The following is an 18,481-nucleotide window of genomic DNA, read 5'->3' as shown; positions in this document are numbered from 1 at the left end:
CCCTCAGCAGTCAATCACAGCATTGAACTCTAGATCATTCTTTGGACCAATTGCATAGGAAGTGGGGCTCATCTAAATAAGACATTGTCCCCTGTCTAAAACTAACCTAGTCCCAACCTCCCTTGGGGTAAAATGGGGGCTTAGGGCATGCAGGAAAAGGGGAAAGAAGTGATGCAGATAAGGAAGGAGAGAAAGAAAGGGGGGGAGAAAGAGAGGCCAAGACAGAGAACAAGCAGATAGAATCCCATTCAGGCCAAGCCAAAATAAGTCCAGTGGGAATCTGGTGCAGGCAAAGGAAACAGAACTACTGGTCTCGACCCACAGGAATTCACCTGGATGTCAAAAGACAGGCCGCCAAAGTATTGAGTGGTCTGGCAATCCCACCCTAAGGTGAGCAGGCCTCAGGCACCCCTAACGCTCATCAGCAGACAGATTTGCCTCCTTGTCCTCCTGGACAACCACTGGGGAAACTGCTCCCAGACTCAGATCTGGACACAAAGACACACAAACCCAGCGCATGTGAGGCTCCATCAGGCCCACCGGGCCACATGGGAAAGGCCAGTCTCTGGTCTCATTCCTGCCCAACTCACAGGCGAGCCAGAGCCTAGATCAGGCCTCCTCCTATGTCGTCTGTAGTTTCAGGGCCTTCCCAGGCAAGCACCCCTCCAGCCCCCACCATGCCCTCTGCTTCCCAGGGCTCCTCTGATGCTGCCATCCAGCTCTGCTTCTGCCAGGCCATCCGGATTGGGGCGGTTTGCCCTGTGCTACAGCGGATGAGTGTGACACACTGCCAGAACCACTGCACGCCCACCCACCCTCTTTCAGGGGCCGCTTTGTGTTTCTTGCTAGCAAAGGAAGAAAACTGTTTTTGCAGCTGAGCAACACAATTTGGAGTTTTCAATAGAGTGATGGAGGCCAAAAGCCACCCGGCACACCCATGCCACCCCCCAGCTACCAAGAATGCCCACATGCAGAGGCTGGCATGCTGGACCTGTAAGCCCAACAAGGCTCAGAGGGACTTCCAGTCCCCTGCTGGCCACCCCCACAGCCCTGCAGACCTCTCAGGAACCTGCTACCGCCTAACAGCCTCTGGAAACAGACCTACCACTGTCTGCAGAATGCCTTCCCTACTCACCATGACAAGAAGTGATTAACATCTAACCGAGATCCTTCCTCTGTTGCTGTTGTTCAGTTGCTCAGTCCTATCTGACTCTGCGACCCCATGGACTACAGCACGCTAGGCTTCTCTGTCCCTCACCATCTCCCAGAATTTCCCCAAGTTCACGTCCATTGCCTCGTGACGCCATCCAACCATCTCATCCTCCGTCGTCCCCTTCTCCTCCTGCCTTAAATCTTTAAATCTTTTCCCCTCCCCCAACCCCACCCCACCCCACCAAATATCTACACTTGACTGTACAGAGCACTCAGCTGGGAGGGAGACCACTGTGACGCATGACGGAATTGGGGTTAAAAGATCTTAACAGGCTGATCCTCCTGCCTTAAATGAGTTGGCTCTTCACATCAGGTGGCCAAAGTCTTGCTTCGGCATTAGTCCTTCCAGTGAATATTCAGGGTTGATTTCCTTTAGGATTGACTGGCTTGAACTTCTTGCAGTTCAAGGAACTCTCAAGACTCTCCTCCAGCACCACAATTAGAAAGCATCTGTTCTTTGGTGCTCAGTCTTCTTTCCTTCCTACTTCAACTTAAGTTCATTTGGGGTCTCAGTAGAAAAGCAGATGCCTGATGCCCTTTCTGGTGACCTCTGACACACTATGAATCGGCAAGACTGACTGTATGGGCCAGGCAAAGGAAACTCTAGAGGTCTGGGGCAGACAGGAGAAGGCAGAAGGTTCTGGCTCTTTTGATGTAAGTAATTGCCTAGTGCTATCTCATTCCCCATCTCTTCCCCTCCCCCAACCCCACCCCACCCCATCAAATGTCTATCACCTGACTGTACAGAGCACTGAGCTGGGAAGGATACCACTGTGATCCATGACGGAGTTGGGGTTAAAAGATCTTAACAGGCTGATCCTCTGGGCCATATACAACCATAGGAAATCTACAAGGATAAGCTTCAAGACCTAATATTGAGTCCAAAATCTCCCAGCAGAGGTAGCACAAGAGGGGAAAGACAAGCAGAGCAGTAATCTTTGATGACCCAGTAACATGATTACATAGTAAAAAGGAAACTATTTTGATTTCAGGCTACATTAATAGAAGTATCAGTTCAGTTCAGTTCAGTCACTCAGTCGTATCCGACTCTGCGACCCCATGAATTGCAGCACGCCAGGCCTCCCTGTCTATCACCAACTCCCGGAGTTCACTGAGATTCACGTCCATCGAGTCAGTGATGCCATCCAGCCATCTCATCCTCTGTCATCCCCTTCTCCTCCTGCCCCCAATCCCTCCCAGCATCAGAGTCTTTTCCAATGAGTCAACTCTTCACATGAGGTGGCCAAAGTACCGGAGTTTCAGCTTCAGCATCGTTCCTTTCAAAGAAATCCCAGGGCCGATCTCCTTCAGAATGGACTGGTTGGATCTCCTTGCAGTCCAAGGGACTCTCAAGAGTCTTCTCCAACACCACAGTTCAAAAGCATCTCAAGCAAAAGAAAGATGATAATCCCACTCTCCTCTGAACTGGCCAGACACCAGCTGGCACGCAGTTCGATTCTACATACCACAAAACAATAGGCTTGCATCGCTCACATGCACCCCTTCATTAGGGAAAGCCATATCTCCCCACCCTGCTGTGTTCTAACAGTCAACCAGCATGCACCACCCAGGGGGGCGACCCTGATCCAAGCGGGGACAACCAGAATCCTCTCTAAGAAGTGATCTATAGATCCTGAAAGAGGGACAATCTCTCCGACAACGGGGTTAGCAGAACTGAAAGGAGAGAGAACAAAGCTATCAAAATGCCCTTTGAGCACTGGGGTCCAACAAAGCCTCGGCCAGGTCAGATCTACCCTTGAAGTTTCCAATTATTGGAGCCAATATATTTCCTTGTCTGTTTAAGCTGGTTTGAGTTGGGTTTCTGCCACTTCCAACCTGAAGAGCTGACTAACACACACACTGATAAAGTGGAATACGCCCAGAAAGCCACCAAAGACAGTAAGCTAGTGGAAAATCAGTGTTGTGAAGTGACTGTCCTCCAATTTAAATAAATAAATAAATTGAAAAAAAAAAAAAAGAACAAGGACGACTTGGAAAAGGGAAAGCTTAGAGCTACATAGGGGCCTCTTCAAATACTGAAAGGAAGAAGACTTGCTCTGCTGGGCCAGAGGGCAGACCCAAAACATCGGTTGAAGTTATGGAAAGTGATATTTCTAGGAAGTCTGATTAATACAACAAACTGACGAATCTGAACTTATTTCCTACTCTATTCCTTCAGTCTCACTGAATTAAAGCAGTTCCCTTTATCATTCCAAAGCAGTTTCTTATCTTGAGCAAACTGCAACTTTTAAAAACCTCAACTTCCAATGTGTACACTGGGGATAATAGTGCCTCCCAGACCAGCTTCGGGGTGCTATTTTAGGGATCAAAGGAGAAAACGTAAATGAAGAGTGCATTACCAGAGGCAGATATCCTAGGACCCACAAATGACCCTTCTAAGAATTTATCCTGAAGACACAACCAGATGTTTGTAAAGACAAGGGTATTTATAACAGTATTATTAACAATAAAGAGAAAAACCAGTAACCACCTAGTGTCCAACAATTCAGAATCACCTGTAAAAGCTAGACACTGGGCAGCACTGGAAATCATGTTGTAGAAGATCAATCACTGACAGGGAGAAGGGTCCCATAGGTACAACATGATCCCAAGTTCACAAAATTTATAATATTTCTGCAATGAGAAGAGAGGAAGAAAAAATATTAACAATCATTATCCCTCAGGAATTAGAAATATACTTTTCCTTCTCTGGGCATTTCTTTACTTTCCTAATTCTATAATAAACATGTATTTCTGATTTTGTTGTTGTTGTTGAAGAATAGTTGATTTACAATATTGTGTTAGTTTCAGGTATGCTGTAAAGTGATTCAGTTAAACATATAAATATATTATACATATATTCTTTTTTCTCAATTATTTTCCATTATAGGTTATTATAAAATATTGAATCGTTCCCTGTACTATATAGTAAATCCCTGTTTATCTAAATACATATTCTTTTTAAATCCAGGAAAAAGTTATGCTTTAAAGTACTTTACTAACTGTGAAGAACTATAGAATAAAGTGACATGATTGTCAAACAGGTTTCTCTGCTTCACTTGTCTTTCTTGCTCTAAACATAGCAATCAACACTTGATTGCAGAATATCCTATTCTCTGTTTTTTAAATAAGAGAAGCATCTGAGGATGGCGACAAACACACTGGATTCTTATAAAAGACCCAGATCCATATGCTGCGTGACCTTCAGGCAAGTCGGTTTCCTTACCAGGAACATGAGACGGGTGATGGTACTGTTTTGCATGCACACGGATTGAAACATTCACTGAGAGCCTCCAGACGCCAGCCTGTTTCATAATTTTCTCTTTATCTATGAAGGCACAGGGAATACTTTCCATATCGCTGGTTAATATTTTATAGCCCCATTTTAAATGGATGCATGGCAGTTCACTGGATGGCAGTACAGCTGATATGACCAAGGGGTGGTAACTTTTCTCCTTGGTTTGGTTTCTGAACTAGAAAAAGTTAATCTCCTCACTAACCCTTTGAGCTTAGGTGTTCCAAGTGTCAGAGTGTGGTGTACACTCAATAAACGTAAGCCATTATTACAGCTACTGTTACTATTGCCACTCAGGTTCCAGTCAGAAAGGCAAGTTCTGTCGACTATCTTAGGCTGTTGAAAATGTTTCTCTGGAAACCAGGAAAAAAATGCTGTTATGACTACGTTTTAAAATTGCCTCCTTCTTGTTTTCCAAACACTCTGATGAATGGGTAGTAACATACCAAAACACACATGCTGTTACTCAGCAGCTAATTTTCATAAATGCTTGAAAAACTAGAAAACTTCTGGCCAGTAACCATATACTGTGCTATGAAATGGCTTCCCAAAGAGGCATAAACCCAAGGTCTTTAGCAAATCTACAGACCCAGATGGTTCTACCAAATTAAAAAAAAAAAGTAAACTGATAGTCAAAAGAAAGAGGTTCAACTCTGACTCACTCCTTTGGATCAAAGACCCTCTCGAAACCTCCGTTTTCCCAACTATAAAACAGGAATAAGACTGCCTGGGCCATCTGCCCTATAGCTGGTTGGGAGGATTGGGTGACCCCATGTCTAAAGGCACCCCGTAACCTAAAAGGCACCAGGGATGGGCAGAGAATATCACGGTCTCCCTCCGATCCCTCCAGATACTTAGCAGGCCCCAATCTGTTCTCTTCCAGTCCTCATCAGCCCCTCTGTCCCCCTGGGTGGGTGAGGGCTTCAGTCACATGAAGCCATCAACTGCAAGGTTTAAAACTAGCAACCATCCCCACACAAGGTAAAGAGGAGATGTGGGGGCCAGAATTCTAGTGAAAGGGTCACCAGCTTGCAGACTCAGCAGAGACCACAGCAGGAAGCCCTCCGATCGGCCACCATCGTGTCAGCCTCATACTCGCGGGCGGCAGCATGGAGGTGAAGGGAGAGGTTTCTCTTCGTGCCTCTCCTCGGTGCCCTGCACCGCGCCGAGTCCTGGGGTAAGAGAACCAGTGTAGGTGTCCACAGTTTCACCACATGGTTCTCAATCCTGGCTGTACATTAAAACCACTGGGAGCTTACAGAGAACAATGCCAGGGACCCAGCCTCAGAAACTCTAATTCGTGTATTTATTTTACAACCAGCTACCACAAGGAATGACACTCCCTTATAGAAAACAACCCCCCAAAGTCTCATACATTTACTAGTTGGTAAATCACAATGCCACTGTATAAGGAAATACTCAGTGCAGTTCAGTTCAGTCGCTCAGTCATGTCTGACTCTTTGCGACCCCATGGACTGCAGCATGCCAGGCTTCCCTGTCCATCACCAAGACCTGGATCTTACTCAAACTCATGTCCGTAGAGTTAGTGATGCCATCCAACCATATCATCCTCTGTCGTCCCCTTCTCCTCCTGCCCTCAATCTTTCCCAGCATCAGGGTCTTTTCCAATGGTCAGTTCTTCACATTAGGTAGCCAAAGTATTAGAGTTTCAGCTTCAGTATCGATCCTTCCACAGAATATTCAGGACTGATTTCCTTTAGGATGGACTGGTTGGATCTCCTTGCAGTCCAAGGGACTCTCAAGAGTCTTCTCCAACACCACAGCTCAAAAGCATCAAAAGAAATACTACACAGCCATTAAAACTGATGAGGTAAATGTTAATTAATGATATAGAACATATCATTAAGTAAAAAATGCAAAATAGTTTATAGTATTATCCCAGTTTTCTTAAAACACACACACATATACATAGACACATATAGATAAATAACAAAATGATTATCTTTAGGTGACAGGTTTACAAGAAATTTTTATTCTCTTCCTGTTGCTCAAATGCATTGTCTAAACTTCCACAAATGAACAATGGATAACTTTATAACACAAAAAGTAATTTTTTAAATACTTGGAGTAAAGCTCCAATTTTGCCACCATTAAAGCGTCTAACTAAAACTGTGTCCTTCTCCCACTAGCAAAATATGTTGGGTGGGTCTCCATTCACAGGTGAGCACAGCTGCTTGTAGGCCGGCCCACCTCACCTCAGGCAGGGGCTGCTCTGCTTACCTGCCTCCCTGGGCCCTGGGGTCATTCCTAGTGGGTGCGGGAGACAGGTACTTAAGAAGGACCTGAGGCTGCAACCACACCAGGATCTGTTTGGCAAGAGCCCCAAGGCTCAAGGGAAAGCCTCTGGAATTTTAGCAAGGTATTTGGCCTTCTGAAGTGAATGACATCTTGGCCTCCACCACAGAGGCCTTCAGAAATAAGCCCTGGAAATGAGCTACTGAACCATGGCAAATGCGGAAGATCTGAGCCCAGCCAAAGCCTCTGAACTTCTGATCTGGGGCTTCACTGACCCACAGAGGAAGGGAGGCTGTTTCCCTGGAGCTTGTCCTGTTTGAAATATTTTTCTTGTTCCACTTCGAATGTTCATCCTATCTCCTTTTTCTCCTCCACCTCCTCTTCCCATCCAAGGGCCGAAAGCAGCCTGGAAAGACTGGCTCAGCCAGAGAAGGGCCAGCATGGTTTGAGCAGGAGTGCTGGGAAGAAGGACGGACAGGAATGTGCTGTTCAGCTCCAAGGAATTCCCCCAATTTCTGGGAGGCCCCATTGCTCAACTCACCTCTAAGAAAGGAGAGCTGAAGGCTAAAACCCCATCCCTCTGGGCAAGCTCTGGCCAGGAACTTCCTCTATAATATCTCATTTCTGCAGTGAGAAGCAACGTTTTCATGCTAGTGGAACAACCAGGCCAAAGGGCAAATTGTCTTCTTAGAGTAGCTCAGGTTTTTTTTTCCCCCATCATTTTTTTTTTCTCACATGACACATACTTTCAAAGTCAGACCCAAAGAGTGGATCAGGTCTGTTTTGTTCACTACCATATGCCTAACTTAAGAGACATGGTAGACATTTAATAAATAATTGTTGAATGAATGCACACACTCATGCCAAGCTGAGCACCTGCAAGATGTGGTCACACACCCTCCCACCCCCTGGACCAGAGTGCACACAGCTATCTGTTTCCGTCCTCTGTTGGGACCATCACACACCCATGTCAAAGCAGACCTGACAGCCCCAGTCTACCCCAGCTGGGGCACCCCCACCCCTCCACCACTGCTCTTGCAGGCAGGTAAACATTCTAGAGAGACAGGCAACTCCTCTGCCCTGCCTCCATCTCACCACATTTCACAGCAGGGCTAGGTGCATCACCCTAGGACCTCAAGAGCCTTCAGTGGCTCCCTATCACCCAAAGGATCAGGTGATGCTCCTCAGTCCAGCATCTAAGCCTTCCCATTCACCACCCTCCGTGCTTCACAACCAAGCTCGCACCGACTCCTCACCTCCAAAAAACCTCCACTTCAGCTCAGACCTACCATCTTCACACCATTGCTCATGCCTCCCGCTCTCTCCCCGCCCACTCAGTCCTGCAGCTGCTCCTTTTCAGACTTCCTCCACCTCTTGTTTTCTGTGCTCCTATTTACTCCTCACCACCCCTTCCTGCAGCTCTCTGTGTAGGAAAGAGTGACTGAAACCAGATGGTAGACTAGACATGGACAGTGTCATCCTGACCTCTTCTCTGAATCCTCTCAGTGTCCAGCATCACGCCACATATACAGCAGACATGAAATATGCACCTGACTGGCTCTTGGTTACACTGCTCCAACTCAGAGCCGTCTACCTTCTGCAAACCATCCAAGTCCAAACCCACTTGGCAACAGTGCCTATCTACCCAGCAAAAGGTTGTCGCTGAACCATACAAAGACGCCGGGATTCTTGGCCTCCGGAAGAGAAGAATTCAATCCAGGGCTCAGAGCATTTGTGTAATAAAGTTTTATTAAACTATAAAGGAGATAGAGAAAGTTTCTGACATAGACATCAGAAGAGGGTAGAAAGAGTAACCATTTGCTAGTGTTAGCAATGGAGTTATATATTCTCCAATGAATCCAAAGAATATCTGGAGATTGTAAAGATCTCACCAGACCTACTTCCATAATTTACATTTTAAGATAACAGAATTAGCCAGAAGGTTTAATCCAGAGACTGTCCTCAGATAGGATAAATAATTGTTATATAATCCTTGTAAAGACCAGATCTACTCCCATATCAATGCACGATACTGGATGCTTGGGGCTAGTGCACTGGGATGACCGAGAGGGAGGGTATGGGGAGGGAGGAGGGAGGAGGGTTCAGGATGGGGAACACATGTATACCTGTGGCAGACTCATCTTGATATTTGGCAAAACTAATACAATTATGTAAAGTTTAAAAATAAAATAAAATTTTAAAAAATGTAAAAAAAATAAAATTAAATTAGATAAAATTAAAATGAGACTTTGGAAAAAAAAAATAACAGGATTAGCCAGAAGGTTTAATCCAGAGATTTTCCTCAGGCAGGATACAAGGTGGCTCAGATGTTAAAGGCGTCTGCCTACAATGCAGAAGACCCAGGTTCAATCCCTGGGTCAGGAAGATCCCCCTGGAGAATGAAATGGCAACCCACTCCAGTACTCTAGCCTGGAAAATCCCATGGATGAACGGAGGAGCCTGGTAGGCTACACAGTCCATGGGGTTGCAAAGAGTCGGATACGACAGAGCGACTTAACCTTCTAACTTTCAAGGAATGTAGAGGGAAAAAAAAGTTTGTCCTTTCTTCCTCCTTGAGAATTCCAGACCCCTCTCTCCTTGGGGACCTCCAGACTTCTTATCAACCTGTCTAGGAAATGACTCTCTCACCAGACCATGGCTCAGTCCCTGCCCTAGGATTACTGGCAGCTAAGGCAAAGCATTCTGACAGAATGTAGTCCACTGGAGAAGAGAATGGCAAACCACTTCAGTATTCTTGCCTTGAGAACCCCATGAACAGTAGGAAAAGGCAAAATGATAGGATACCGAAAGAGGAACTCCCCAGGTTTGTAGGTGCCCAATATGCTACTGCGGGCAGAAATCCCTCAGAAGAAATGGAGTGTCCATCATGGTCAAAAAAAGAGTCAGAAATGCAGTACTTGGATCCAATCTCAAAAATGACAGAATGATCTCTGTTCGTTTCCAAGGCAAACCATTCAATATCACAGTAATCCAAGTCTATGCCCCAACCAGTAATGCTGAAAGAGCTGAAGTTCAATGGTTCTATGAAGACCTACAAGACCTTTTAGAATTAACACCCAAAAAAGATGTCCTTTTCATTATAGGGGACAGGAATGCAAAAGCAGGAAGTCTAGAAAAACCTAGAGTAACAGGCAAATTTGGCCTTGGAATACGGAATGAAACAGGGCAAAGACTAACAGAGTTTTGCCAAGAGAACGCACTGGTCATAGCAAACACCCTCTTCCAACAACACAAGAGAAGACTCTACACATGGACATCACCAGATGGTAAACACCAAAATCAGATTGATTATATTCTTTGCAGCCAAAGATGGAGAAGCTCTATACAGTCAGCAAAAACAAGACCAGGAGCTGACTGTGGCTCAGATCATGAACTCCTTATTACCAAATTCAGACTTAAATTGAAGAAAGTAGGGAAAACCACTAGACCATTCAGGTATGACCTAAATCAAATCCCTTATGATTATACAGTAGAAGTGAGAAATAGACTTAAGGGCCTAGATCTGATAGATAGAGTGTCTGATGAACTATGTAATGAGGTTTGTGACATTGTACAGGAGACAAGGATCAAGACCATTCCCATGGAAAAGAAATTAAAAAAAGCAAAATGGCTGTCTGGGGAGGCCTTACAAATAGCTGTGAAAAGAAGAGAAGCAAAAAGCAAAGGAGAAAAGGAAAGATATAAGCATCTGAATGCAGAGTTCCAAAGAATAGAAAGAGGAGATAAAAAAGCCTTCTTCAGCAATCAATGCAAAGAAATAGAGGAAAACAACAGAATGGGAAAGACTAGGGATCTCTTCAAAAAATTAGAGATACCAAAGGAACATTTCATGCAAAGATGAGCTCGATAAAGGACAGAAATGGTATGGACCTAACAGAAGCAGAAGATACTAAGAAGAGATGGCAAAAATACACAGAAGAACTGTACAAAAAAGATCTTCATGACCCAGATAATCACAATGGTGTGATCACTCACCTAGAACCAGACATCCTGGAATGTAAAGTCAAGTGGGCCTTAGAAAGCATCACTACGAACAAAGCTAGTGGAGGTGATGGAATTCCAGTTGAGCTATCCCAAATCCTGAAAGATGATGCTGTGAAAGTGCTGCACTCAATATGCCAGCAAATTTGGAAAACTCAGCAGTGGCCACAGGACTGGAAAAGGTCAGTTTTCATTCCAATCCCAAAGAAAGGCAATGCCAAAGAATGCTCAAACTACTGCACAATTGCACTCATCTCACACGCTAGTAAAGTAATGCTCAAAATTCTCCAAGCCAGGCTTCAGCAATATGTGAACCGTGAACGTCCTGATGTTCAAGCTGGTTTTAGAAAAGGCAGAGGAACCAGAGATCAAATTGCCAACATCCGCTGGATCATGGAAAAAGCAAGAGAGTTCCAGAAAAATATCTATTTCTGCTTTATTGACTATGCCAAAGCCTTTGACTGTGTGGATCACAATAAACTGTGGAAAATTCTGAAAGAGATGGGAATACCAGGCCACCTGATCTGCCTCTTGAGAAATTTGTATGCAGGTCAGGAAGCAACAGCTAAAACTGGACAATGGAACAACAGACTGGTTCCAAACAGGAAAAGGAGTTCGTCAAGGCTGTATATTGTCACCCTGTTTATTTAACTTATATGCAGAGTACATCATGAGAAACACTGGACTAGAAGAAACACAAGCTGGAATCAAGATTGCCAGGAGAAATATCAATAACCTCAGATATGCAGATGACACCACCCTTATGGCAGAAAGTGAAGAGGAACTAAAAAGCCTCTTGATGAAAGTGAAAGTGGAGAGTGAAAAAGTTGGCTTAAAGCTCAATGTTCAGAAAACGAAGATCATGGCATCCGGTCCCACCACTTCATGGGAAATAGATGGGGAAACAGTGGAAACAGTGTCAGACTTTATTTTTCTGGGCTCCAAAATCACTACAGATGGTGACTGCAGCCATGAAATTAAAAGACGCTTACTCCTTGGAAGGAAAGTTATGACCAACCTAGATAGCATATTCAAAAGCAGAGTCATTACTTTGCCAACAAAGGTTCATCTAGTCAAGGCTATGGTTTTTCCTGTGGTCATGTATGGATGTGAGAGTTGGACTGTGAAGGCTGAGCGCCGAAGAATTGATGCTTTTGAACTGTGGTGTTGGAGAAGACTCTTGAGAGTCCCTTGGACTGCAAGGAGATCCAACCAGTCCATTGTGAAGGAGATCAGCCCTGGGATTTCTTTGGAAGGAATGATGCTAAAGCTGAAACTCCAGTACTTTGGCCACCTCATGCGAAGAGTTGACTCATTGGAAAAGACTCAGATGCTGGGAGGGAGTGGGGGCAGGAGGAGAAGGGGGCGACAGAGGATGAGATAGCTGGATGGCATCACTGAATCAATGGACGTGAGTCTCAGTGAACTCCGGGAGTTGGTGATGGACAGGGAGGCCTGGCGTGCTGCAATTCATGGGGTCGCAAAGAGTCGGACACGACTGAGCGACTGATCTGATCTCCTCTGATCTGAATATGCTACTGGAGATCAGTGGAGAAATAACTCCAGAAAGAACGAAGGGATGGAGCCAAAGCAAAAACAATACCCAGTTATGGATGTGACTGGTGATAGAAGCAAGGTCCGATGCTGCAGAGAACAATATTGCATAGGAACCTGGAATGTTAGGTCCATGAATCAAGGCAAATTGGAAGTGGTCAAACAGGAGATGGCAAGAGTGAACGTTGACATTCTAGGAATCAGCAAACTAAAATGGACTGGAATGGATGAATTTAACTCAGATGACCATTATATCTACTACTGCGGCAGGAATCCCTTAGAAGAAATGGAGTAGCCATCATGGTCAACAAAAGAGTCTGAAATGCAGTACTTGGATCCAATCTCAAAAACGACAGAATGATCTCTGTTCGTTTCCAAGGCAAACCATTCAATATCACAGGAATCCAAGTCTATGCCCCAACCAGTAATGCTGAAGGGAAGTTGAATGGTTCTATGAAGACCTACAAGACCTTTTAGAACTAACACCCAAGAAAGATGTCCTTTTCATTATAGGGGACAGGAATGCAAAAGCAGGAAGTCAAGAAAAACCTAGAGTAACAGGCAAATTTGGCCTTGGAATACGGAATGAAACAGGGCAAAGACTAACAGAGTTTTGCCAAGAGAACGCACTGGTCATAGCAAACACCCTCTTCCAACAACACAAGAGAAGACTCTACACATGGACATCACCAGATGGTAAACACCAAAATCAGATTGATTATATTCTTTGCAGCCAAAGATGGAGAAGCTCTATACAGTCAGCAAAAACAAGACCAGGAGCTGACTGTGGCTCAGATCATGAATTCCTTATTGCCAAATTCAGACTTAAATTGAAGAAAGTAGGGAAAACCACTAGACCATTCAGGCATGACCTAAATCAAATCCCTTATGATTATGCAGTGGAAGTGAGAAATAGATTCAAGGGCCTAGATCTGATAGATAGAGTGTCTGATGAACTATGGAATGAGGTTCGTGACACTGTATAGGAGACAGGGATCAAGACCATACCCATGGAAAAGAAATTAAAAAAAGCAAAATGGCTGTCTGGGGAGGCCTTACAAATAGCTGTGAAAAGAAGAGAAGCAAAAAGCAAAGGAGAAAAGGAAAGATATAAGCATCTGAATGCAGAGTTCCAAAGAATAGAAAGAAGAGATAAGAAAGCCTTCCTCAGCGATCAATGCAAAGAAATAGAGGAAAACAACAGAATGGGAAAGACTAGGGATCTCTTCAAGAAAATTAGAGATACCAAGGGAACATTTCATGCAAAGATGGGCTCGATAAAGGACAGAAATGGTATGGACCTAACAGAAGCAGAAGATGTTAAGAAGAGGTGGCAAAAATACACAGAAGAACTGTACAAAAAAGATCTTCATGACCCAGATAATCACAATGGTGTGATCACTCACCTAGAGCCAGACATCCTGGAATGTAAAGTCAAGTGGGCCTTAGAAAGCATCACTACGAACAAAGCTAGTGGAGGTGATGGAATTCCAGTTGAGCTATCCCAAATCCTGAAAGATGATGCTGTGAAAGTGCTGCACTCAATATGCCAGCAAATTTGGAAAACTCAGCAGTGGCCACAGGACTGGAAAAGGTCAGTTTTCATTCCAATCCCAAAGAAAGGCAATGCCAAAGAATGCTCAAACTACTGCACAATTGCACTCATCTCACACGCTAGTAAAGTAATGCTCAAAATTCTCCAAGCCAGGCTTCAGCAATATGTGAACCGTGAACGTCCTGATGTTCAAGCTGGTTTTAGAAAAGGCAGAGGAACCAGAGATCAAATTGCCAACATCCGCTGGATCATGGAAAAAGCAAGAGAGTTCCAGAAAAACATCTATTTCTGCTTTATTGACTATGCCAAAGCCTTTGACTGTGTGGATCACAATAAACTGTGGAAAATTCTGAAAGAGATGGGAATACCAGACCACCTGATCTGCCTCTTGAGAAATTTGTATGCAGGTCAGGAAGCAACAGTTAAAACTGGACATGGAACAACAGACTGGTTCCAAACAGGAAAAGGAGTTCGTCAAGGCTGTATATTGTCACCCTGTTTATTTAACTTATATGCAGAGTACATCATGAGAAACGCTGGACTAGAAGAAACACAAGCTGGAATCAAGATTGCCAGGAGAAATATCAATAACCTCAGATATGCAGATGACACCACCCTTATGGCAGAAAGTGAAGAGGAACTAAAAAGCCTCTTGATGAAAGTGAAAGTGGAGAGTGAAAAAGTTGGCTTAAAGCTCAACATTCAGAAAACGAAGATCATGGCATCCGGTCCCACCACTTCATGGGAAATAGATGGGGAAACAGTGGAAACAGTGTCAGACTTTATTTTTCTGGGCTCCAAAATCACTACAGATGGTGACTGCAGCCATGAAATTAAAAGACGCTTACTCCTTGGAAGGAAAGTTATGACCAACCTAGATGGCATATTCAAAAGCAGAGTCATTACTTTGCCAACAAAGGTTCGTCTAGTCAAGGCTATGGTTTTTCCTGTGGTCATGTATGGATGTGAGAGTTGGACTGTGAAGGCTGAGCGCCGAAGAATTGATGCTTTTGAACTGTGGTGTTGGAGAAGACTCTTGAGAGTCCCTTGGACTGCAAGGAGATCCAACCAGTCCATTCTGAAGGAGATCAGCCCTGGGTGTTCTTTGAAAGGACTGATGCTAAAGCTGAAACTCCAGTACTTTGGCCACCTCATGCGAAGAGTTGACTCATTGGAAAAGACTCAGATGCTGGGAGGGAGTGGGGGCAGGAGGAGAAGGGGACGACAGAGGATGAGATGGCTGGATGGCATCACTGACTGGATGGACATGAGTTTGAGTGAACTCTGGGAGTTGGTGATGGACAGGGAGGCCTGGTGTGCTGCAATTCATGGGGTCACAAAGAGTGGGACACGACTGAGCGACTGAACTGAACTGAACTGAAGGCAAAGCACAGGGGGTCAAGGGCAGATAGACCTGTGGTCAAATCCTGGTTCTGTCAGTTCCCAGCTGGGCAATCTCAGCAAGTTACTCAACTTCTCTTAGCCCTAGTGGCCTTGTCTGCAAAATGAGGGAGAATATTTCCTGGATGAAACAAGGTAACATAAGGTGCTAGCGCCCAGTAGATGTAAGACAAAGTTTTCCCCTCCCCCTCTGCCACCCCCAACAAAAACACACTGGCTCAGATATTCTGCATGAAAACCGGTTGGACAGCAGGCACACCTCATCCCCCTCTCACCTCCAGTTGGCTCCAGAAGACAGAGGAAACAAAGCCTGAATTTACTCCCACAACCCCCACCCCCACCCCACTAAAGCAGGGAGGTCTCTGGAAGAGGTCTTTGTTAACACAACTTTAGTTTTAAAGCTTCTTTATGGGCCAGATACTGTTTCTGTTTGTAACAGAGAAGAAGAATCAGCCCATAGCTTAGTATCACTTAATGGTGATAACAGGCCCTTTGTTTATATCTCTCTATTAAATTCTGAGTAATTAGCTGCCACCTACTCCTGTTGCTTGAGAGAAACAAGGCATGGTCCTTATTCACAGAGACCCAGACATAAAACAGTTTTCAAGTAATTTAAGACAGAAAGTCACACACAGGGAAAAAAAGCAAACCCAACCTTGACAGGCATTCAAGTCATGGAGAAAAATGGCAAAAGGGTAGCAAGCTAAATGCTGTGCATATGTTCTTACATTCTTCCATTTGGATATATGTTATGTATCTGCTGTTTCAGAAAAAAAGACCTGCAGCCTCATTTTGGGATTGCATGGCTCTATAATTTAGTTATCTGGTTCCCAATTGATGGACAGATTGTTTTCAACCTCCTACTGCTTCATACAAGGTTGCAATGAATATCCTGGAACAGGAACCTCTGCAGTTTTGTCCTCTTACCCTGGAAGGATAGAGCCATAATATGAACTCTTTGCTGGGTATCTGTACTTTTAATTATGTCGTTAAAAAAACTATCTATGTGCATATAGAGGGTTTTAACCTTTCCCAGAACATATAAACATGCACACGTGTACACACACAAACCTTGGTGTCTTCCTCTGTGCCCTGTTCAGGTCTGCATCATCTCTCACTTAGACTGTCCCAGGAGTCCCCTAGCAGGTCTCTCTGCCATTGGCTAAGTGTCCCCCGACCCATGGACACCAGAAGGAGACTTGTAAACTACTGACCAGATTCTGCACTCCACTGCCTCAAGTCACTCTGCCCCCAGGCCAGTACCTTCAGGGCAAAGCTGAGCTCACCTCCAGCTCACCCTGGTCCACAGGGTGGCCTCTCCTCCACAGGCCCACAGCCACACCTCCACCCCTCAGCACGTTTCTATAATGCCAAGGTGTGTCTGCCTCTACCTGGTGACCCTGCCTTGTACTCCTACCTTTCTCATCTCTGCCCCACTCAAGTGTTACCTGGGAAGCCTCCCCTGACTTCCCAAGAGTTGAGTGCCAATATACCTTCTGTTGTGATTCTAGCAAAGCACTGGCCTGACTACCATGTTCTTGAAGTCCATCCACTTGCACAACCCTCTACCTTCACCTCCATCTCTGGGCTCTACGAGGAAAGAGACTATATTCTATCCATCCTTAGATGCCTGGCTCTGGGACATAGGAGCTCTAGCAAAGGCTGGTGGGTTAAATGAATAAACACAAGAACATGTGATCTTTAATTCCTGACAACAATTCTACATGGTTATTCCCACTTTAGAGACAGGAAATTGGAGGTCCAACATGCTCAAGGTCACAAGGTCACATGACACAACTGGGATAAAGCCCCAGCTCCCCTGACTTCTGAGTCCAACAGAGAACTGAGGGGACACAAACCATGCATTGCCATAGCTCCCTGAAATTAAATCTTCTGTTCTTTTCTCTAAGGCCTTTCATCATTCTCATTGTTTTCAATGAGAGATACTCACAAGATACTCAGTCTCTGCGAACTTGGCCCTAAGTAAATTCATCAAGACGAAAAAAAAAAAAATTCATTCTCCCTTTCTTGACCAGAGACTGGTTATGTAGATAATCTCAAATCAGAGCAATTTTTTTGTCTACAGATGATTCTCATTTGGATGTCAAGTATCCCATTCACGGGCAGGCAAGTCTATCCATAAGCAGGTTGTATACATGGGGTCTCCGCATTGTGTGAGGCTACCTTGTAAGGTACCCATCTGCCACCACAAGGAGAGGCCACATCAACAAGCTTAGTCAGTGGCTGGAAAGCAAGGGATCCTGCCGGGGATAGACTGGAGCAAGGCGGGAAGTGCTGGGCACTGCAAGGAACCCATGCTGAAACCTCCCTGATCCACTGTACCTCTTCCATCCTGTCACCCCCAAAAGAAATCAGTCCAGTGTGGAGCCTAGAAACAGAAAGACTCCAAGCTGAAAAACACAGCCGGGTCCTCGGGGGATGGTGGTTAGGGAATTCCCAAACTCTCCCCTGTGTGGTCTATTCCCCCAGGCTCAGAGCCACCACTCACAGGGTGTTTCCTGGTGGAAGGCAGTACATGCACAAAGGCATGGAGGATAAAAGTCAGTGCAACAGCAGGGAAGAAAATTGTCCTCTGGGGTAGAGTTAAGTTTTTCTTTGGCTTGGTATAGGTGGGTAGGGGGGAAAGACAGGCAAGATAGAGCCAGCTGATGAAGGGTCTTACAGACTTTGAACTTAATCTAAATGAGCAGAGGTGCACCCAGTGCCCAGGACTTAACATACAGTAGGCTTTCAATACATAAAAATTCCTTTCTCCTATGCAGAAAGATCAATGGGAACTCACTTAGGTTTTCTAAACCAAGGAGTGACAAAATCAAATTTGCATTTTAGAAAGAATGTTGCTCTGCTCATCTTGTAGTCTCAGATGAAGTCTTGAAGGGTAAATGAAATATTGATGATGATCAGGATATAACATTAAAATGACATAACAAATGCATTTGGGGGGTTTTATTATATGCCAGGTATTACCTTTAGCATTTTATATATGTCAAATTCTTTTAATTATCATGGCAAGCCTATGGGTTAGACACTAGTCTTAGCCCCATTTTGCAAATGGGGAACCTGAGGCCCCAAGTGGGAAATGTTACCACTGGGATTCCAACCCAGCTGGCCTGACTTTATAGCCAGTCCTCCTAAGTCCCAGGCAGCCCTGTCCGAGGGCAGGATGAGCTCTTTAGACACAGCAC

The 18,481-nt window shown here is 44.8% G+C and overlaps 1 protein-coding gene across 6 annotated transcripts in view; it reads right to left on the bottom strand.

Annotated features, from left to right (window-relative positions):
* Window positions 1-18,481, bottom strand: part of PLEKHA7 (pleckstrin homology domain containing A7) — a 228,872-nt gene that overhangs the window by 179,611 nt on the left and 30,780 nt on the right. The window lies entirely within an intron of this gene.

Source organism: Bos taurus, chromosome 15, assembly GCF_002263795.3.
Source record: "Bos taurus isolate L1 Dominette 01449 registration number 42190680 breed Hereford chromosome 15, ARS-UCD2.0, whole genome shotgun sequence".
NCBI lineage: Eukaryota > Metazoa > Chordata > Mammalia > Artiodactyla > Bovidae > Bos > Bos taurus.
Note: the sequence above shows the minus strand (reverse complement) of the source record. Positions and strands in the feature narration are given on the sequence as shown.